This window comes from Musca autumnalis, unplaced genomic scaffold, assembly GCF_047663935.1.
Source record: "Musca autumnalis isolate F117 unplaced genomic scaffold, ASM4766393v1 scaffold_1, whole genome shotgun sequence".
NCBI lineage: Eukaryota > Metazoa > Arthropoda > Insecta > Diptera > Muscidae > Musca > Musca autumnalis.
The window spans coordinates 13,379,813-13,386,372 of record NW_027411644.1 but is presented as its reverse complement, the minus strand read 5'-3'; positions in this window follow the sequence as shown (position 1 = coordinate 13,386,372).

The window sequence follows — 6,560 nt, the reverse complement described above, 5'->3', positions numbered from 1 at the left end:
ATCAGGGGCAAGTCCATACTTCCTGAAAAAATAGCCTGAAAGATGCAAAAAGCCCCTATGACACCGTGTATAGTGGTTGGAGCGCAAGATAACTCTCGAAAGGATCTGCCGCTTCGATCCAAAAATTTGAGCTTCGTAATATTTTGTCCAAACGAAGATAAGTCATATCGGTCCACTCCTTCAGGTACCTCCCCCACAAAAATTCAAAAATGTTCGGAAAAATTGTGCGCACGATAACTCTTGAAGGGAGTGACCGATGTAATCCCATCCTTTGCACATCCTAATATATCTACCAGATATAGATCAGATTCGAATATGGACTACATTTGTCTACTCCTTCTGATACCTCTCACACAAAATTTCGGATAAGATCACTTTAAGACCTGCTCTCAAATCACTTTGATTTTTGTTGAAACGATTTGCATTCGCTACCTACATTACAACGGTAAAAGTTTTTTCAGGGGCAAGTCCATATCTCTTGGGAAAACAGCCCGAAAGGTGTAAAAAAAACTCTATATCACCATATGTGGCGATCGGAGAGCACGATAACTCTCGAACTGATTTGGTCCAACATCTAAAATGACCCATATCGGTCCTCCCTAAGGGTACCTGGTGTAACCAATATGAATTTATGATTTGCCGATAATAAAAAGAAGAGGAAGAATTGAATGTACTTATTTGTGTTTATTGTTTATTAGTAGACATCGGATTTTTGCATGTTTTTTATTTCTCATTCGATTGGACTCAAATTTTGGATCTAGGCGTTTTAAGGGCCAATTTTTCGATATTTGGGGTCATATCAAAAACATGCAAAAAATATGCAAAATATATGCAAAAAATATGCCAAAAAATATGCAAAATATGCAAAAAATATGCAAAATATGCAAAAAAAATATGCAAAATATGCAAAAAATATGCAAAATATGCAAAAAATATGCAGAATATGCAAAAAATATGCAAAATATGCAAACAGATTTTGGCCGAAAATCGTCATAAAAGTCGTAAAATTGTCATTTAAAGTTGGAAAAACCATCAAAAAATACATTACAGTGTTCTAAACTAAGACTGTTGACCGTATAACATCGTTTTTTTCAGCAGATTATTATGTTATTGAGACCATTTACTACAGTGTGGTTGGTTTAGGGTATAAAAGTATGGTATTGTAATACAATTTTTTTATTATTAAACTATGCAAAAATATAAAATTTGATAGAATATCAAACGCTCTATGTAAAATTCAATACTTTCTTTGTAACAATTTGTAGCGTTGGGCTGGTTATTGTTCAAAGGGAACAAATCGATGTCGGATTTTTTAAGGCGGGAACCGCATAAAGATTTTAGTTGGGTCAGATTTTAAGACTGTCAAAGTTTGAGCACAATTGGAATATGTTAGCATGTGCCACTGGGTCCCTGGCGTTATGAAAATCTCGATTTTTTTTTTGGCTATTTAGCGATTTCGGCGACCCATTTCTCTGGAATGGTTAAAGATTTTTGTCCATATTAAGCATTAAATTAAAGACCATTCTGTTCTTAACATTTCTTGCTGAACAACAAACTACGTAAGTATTACAGAATTCGAGATAATAAAGGCAATGTCCCGAAAAACGTGACTAGGTACGCCTTTGTGCGAAAATGGAGGCTATTAAAAACCTTTTCTTCATTTTTATCAATTTTTGGAATGAAAACAAATGTCTTTGACATTTTGTTCTAAATTAAATTTATTCGAGAGTCAGACATCATGTGGTTTTGGAGCTATCTGCGTACAGCTGACTACTTGAAGAACGCTCTGCTATGTAGTTCGCAACTTTCAAGTTGTTTACCATACTTTGCGCCTCCTGGAAATTCGGAGTTAATGTTTAATCTCTTGAACAACAAGAATTGTGCCAGATCTTTTTCTAGGATTTTTGGCAGTTGCTCTTTTGGAAGTTTGGATCAAATATTTCTGAAGAAATTTGAATCTTTGCTTTGTTAAAATTTTTGTTGCCTTTTGGCACTTTACGGCGTTTTGCACCGTTGGATCAAACAATGCCAGGCCAACAAGTTCAGGACTAAGATCCACAGGTGATTTATTATTTTGTTTTTTCCTTTTTCTGATACTCGTTTCTCTATGTTTTCGTATTTCAATAGATTTTCAATGAGGTCTAGCTCTTGTTTTTATGCTAAACGTATCGTAGAATCTGAAAAACCATCTGTCCCGAAAACAATCAAGCGTGACTTCAAGAAAATCGTAACTATGCAATTGTCATTGGTGCTGGACCCCTGTAAGGTGTATAGGAACGTTACTAGTATCATTATGGCTATAGTAGAAGCTATCTCAAATGAAGAAGTGCTTAGACGCATGAATACCGAACTTCAAATTACACGTATGATAAAAACCAGAAAAACTGCCTATTTGGGCCATTTAATGAGGAATGAAAAATATAAGCTGCTCCAAGCCATTATACAGACCAATATCGAAGGAAAAAGAGCCAGAGGAAGAAAAGAAACAACATGGATAAGTAACATTAAAGAATGGACGGGTGTGCAAAACGAACGAATTCTTTTAAATGCCGCCAGAAACCGAAACCTTTCGATAATTGAATAGAACATATTTAATTGTACTATAATATTAACAATTAGTTAAGTTAATTTATGTAACACTGCATTATAATTGTATGATCGCTAACATCCGAACACGGATTGGCAAATAAAGAAGAAGAAGAAGCTATCGGAGAGGATCCCTACAAATATAAGATCTTTAGAAGCTTTATCCGTGAACAGCGGAGAATAAACCGTGAAAAATAAACTCAACAGCTTCAAGGAATGAGGCTATTTGTGTGCACTGGCATGGAAAACTATTACCAGATATTCTCAAAACAGAGAAGAAAAAACGGGCTGCTGTTCTGGTATCACATGGGGGTAAAGAACAACTCCTATGCGTTCCTGAAACTGACAGTAGCTCATGGGAGTCACGGGGTCCACGAGCTCGAGCAGATATTAGAGAGCTTCTGTACCCCCGTAAAAACTTGTTAGAAAATTGTTAAGAGGAATTTTTGACTGCAAGTTTGGAAGCACATCCGGACATCAACCAAACATATTCAAGCGATTTCTATAAGAGTAGTCTGCGATTGACAAATCCAAGATCGAAGTAGGCGAGAGTGTTTTAAAACTACTGCCCAGCCCACTTCCCAAGAACAAGAGGCCGTAGAAGCACCTTGCGTTTAAATCGTTCAACACTGGACGCCCCCAGAATGATTTTTTTCTATTTTATTTATTTATTTATTTGGTATCCCAGACGACAACAACTGAGTGTTATAAGTGAGAGTTTGGGTTATTGATTTTACAAAACGTATAATGAACAAGATAATGTTTATATAGATATAATATAGGATATATTGGGTAAACATTATCAATAGGTTAAAAAGAAATAGAGACAATAGATTGAGTTTAATACAAAAAATAGTGAAAAGGATATTCAGAAATATTTTTAGGTCCAAAACAAGATCTAAACCGCATTGAAGATTTACTTAATACGAAAGGCATTCACAAACATATATCAGATAAAGGAAATAGCAAAATGATAAATCATTGTATGAACTGATAGTGCAAAACACCGTAAAGATCCAAAAGACGACAAAAATCTTAACAAAGCAAAGATAGAAATTTCTCCAGAAATAATCGATCCAAACTTACAAAAATCAACTGCCGAAATTCCTAGAAAAAGTTTACCAGGCATAATTGCCAGTGAGACTTAATTGTTGTTCAAGAGATTAAACTTTAACTCCGAATTTCTTGAAAAAGATTCTGCAACTTGACCACAGAACATCAATTACCAGGAGGGGTAAAGGATGGTAAATAACTTGAAAATTGTGAGCGACGTAGCAAGGAGTCGAGTTCATCGCCAAGTTGTCATCTGTACCCAGATGGCTCCAAAACCACATTATGTCAGTCCCTTCATGTTCACAGATATATCCCGTGTAAGCAACATTTTATAATTTCAACGCATAGGTAACATTACTGAGTCAAAAACGGCCGTGTTACTTACACCAAGGATTTTACCGGGTTAATCGTTGTCAATGTGTTAAAAATTGTAAAACACTTCTATGTGGCAATAATTTTGCGAAATCATGAATGAAAAGCACCAATATTTACTACATCATTTCAAAATTTAATTCAAAGGCAAAGATAACTAATAAGTAGCTGCGTACCCGTATACCCAGACGTTGAAATTACGGTCATAAGTAAGTTAAAATATGTATGAACAAAATGTAAGCGTTTGTCATTGAATTAATGTACAAATGTCCATCTTTGTAAAAACAAAATTGCATTTGAAAAAGGAAATGTTTGATGGATAGCGATGCCATTCCACGGCCGATATGTCTGATGAGTCTCTACAAAAGGCGAAACATGTCACATAATGGTGGTTGTGAGGGTTCGAATCTTCGGCTTTCCTTTTTCACTTGCAAACATCATCAGTCATTAAGCTCGACTCCAACGAGAAATGAATTAAATTTAATATTAAAATAGATCTTCGCCCTAATAGTCAACATTTTCAAATAAAGTAAAATATATTAGTTTCACTCGCTAAAATTTGATAATATAGGAAGAAAAAAGTTGTTTTTTTTTTTCTTAAATATACTCCATTTTTGCCCTAAGTACTTTTTCGGGACATTGGGTTTATTAATTCGAATTCAGTAACACTTACGTACATTGTTGTTCAGCAAGAAATGTTAAGAACAGAATAGCTTTTAATTAAATGCGTAATACGGGCAAGTAGCTTTAATCGTTCCACATATATGGGCCGTCGAAGTCGCCAAATAGCAAAAAAATAGATTTTCATAACTTCGAGGCCCCAGTACCACGTGTTAACATATTCGAATTGTGCTCAAACTTTGGCAACCTTAAAATCTAATAATACTAAAAGGTTTAGGCGGCTCCCCGGCTAAAAAATCCGAGATCGATTTGGTCCTTTGAGTTAAAACCAGCCCAATGCTACAAATTAAATTAAGATGCTACAAAAAAGAAAATATTGAATTTTACATAACACGTTTGATATTTTATCAAATTTTATATTTTTACATAGTTTAATAATAAAAAAAAATGGTATTACGATACCATATTTTTATACCCTACACCACACTGTCGTAAATGGTCTCAATAACATAATAATCTGCTGAAAAAAACGATGTTATACGGTCAACAGTCTTAGTTTAGAACACTGTAATGTATTTTTTGATGGTTTTTCCAACTTTAAATGACAATTTTACGACTTTTATGACGATTTTCGGCCAAAATCTGTTTGCATATTTTGCATATTTTTTGCATATTCTGCATATTTTTTGCATATTTTGCATATTTTTTGCATATTTTGCATATTTTTTTGCATATTTTGCATATTTTTGCATATTTTGCATATTTTTTGCATATTTTGTGCATATGCAAAATATGCAAATATGCAAAATAAATACGAAATATGACCCTGCCATTGAATTTAGATTTCTTTGAAACGAATTTTGGTCCAATCAGAATCATCGTATCTTTAATATTAAAAAATATGCAAATATGCAAAATCCGATGTCTATTTATTAGCTATTCTCGCTGAATACAATAGAATGAATTAATACTAAGAAGGTAATGGAACTGAGAGCGAGAGAATGTTTACTTTTTGACAACTTGTGACAAATCTAATTTGCGAATGACAATGCTTGTAAGAACTATAATAAAAAGAGGCTACTTTGTGATTAAGTTATAACAATTCTCTCACCCACAAAAGTTCAACATTTGTGTCTTAAGGCCTGCGTACATAAGCCGCTCTGCCTGATTGCCTTGCTTTCCTGCTTTATTTCTGACGTAATAAAAATAATAGAATAAAGACGAAATTTTGAACTGGGTTGCCATCAATTGGAAATTTGGTCGGCCTTCTTTGTTCTTTTATTTTTTATTGAAGCAGCAAAGCAAGGCAATCAGGCAAAGCAGCTTATGTACGCAGGCCTTTATACCCTAGACAGACGGCGGAGTTAATTTGCATTAAAAATTCCTTAATTTGAATTAACTTTTTACCCTGACAGATGATAGTTTCTGCATTTATGAAACAGCTGTTTGTGTTGTTTGTTTGTACCCAGCAGACCATTTCATAAAGTTTTACAAAAGTTCGCCAAAATATGCGAAACAAATATACTTTCTACCATTGATTTTCTCACCACGATAACGCAAAAATAATTTTAATTTATTCGCGATATTTTTGAGTCTTTTTAATATTAAAAAAATGTCGGAAAACTGCAATGAAACATTTGAAGAAGATATTATTTTCGATAGAATTGGTATGGTGGGTAATGAAATGATTGTGAAAATAAAAATTACAAAAAAATAGATTTGATAGAAGGCGCGAAAAACGATTAGCTGCTATTCTATTCGCGAAAGACCGCTACTTATTTGAAAGAACACGAAACTTGCTGATTTGTTTTCCTTTTTTGTTTTCTTAAACATAGAAATTTGACAAAAGACAATTGATTTTCAACAGCATTGCCATATTGAAATTGCTAAATTCAGTTTACATTCCCTTTGATTTTTTGCATTAAGAA